Raw genomic sequence first — 762 nt, forward strand, 5'->3', positions numbered from 1 at the left:
AGACAAGGTGGACGAGGCCACTGCTCGCCATCAATAGCGCGAAGACGACGTCGACGACGACGACATCACCAAAAGGAACAGCTAGAAGCCACTGAGAGATGCGAGAGAAAGAGAGCGAGCGAAAGAGACCGATCTAGGCACAATTGAATACTACCGGACCGACGTCGATCCTGGCCAACGTGAGCGCTAGATCTCTCCCAGCCAAGACTTTACCTTGACTCGGCAGTTCGGAGTCCTCACCGATCTCTTACCAGACAACCTCCTAAATCGAACCGACTCAGAGAGCAAACACTCCAAGCTGGGAAGGGAAGTCCGAGGCCAGTCAATCGGATAGAAAGGCGGTGGGTGCCAAAAACAAACACCGGATCGACTTTTGAAGGCCGACAGGCCGACCCAACCCGACCTCTCCTAATTCCTGCCGCGACAGAACACGTATGGTCTATGCCTTCCTCATCCTCATGCCCTAGCCACCAACGACCGATCCATGTATGAAAACTTTCGGACATCTAAAGGTATAGATGAAAGAAATGTATTATGGTTAGGTAACGATTACCCAAATTAAAAGGAAAAGAGACCCCTCAGAAACATATTTTATGGGCAAATTGATTTACCTTGTCATCACGCTTGTGGTCTGAATACTGACAGACACTAGATTAGAAAATAAGGATTTTTGATGAAGATCATCTTTCGTTAGTCTTGATGCCTTTCAGAATATACCCTCTTTACTGAATGATGATGAAAATAATTTTAGCTTTAGGTCTC

Source organism: Tigriopus californicus, chromosome 11 (genome assembly GCF_007210705.1).
Source record: "Tigriopus californicus strain San Diego chromosome 11, Tcal_SD_v2.1, whole genome shotgun sequence".
NCBI classification, from domain to species: Eukaryota; Metazoa; Arthropoda; class Copepoda; order Harpacticoida; family Harpacticidae; genus Tigriopus; species Tigriopus californicus.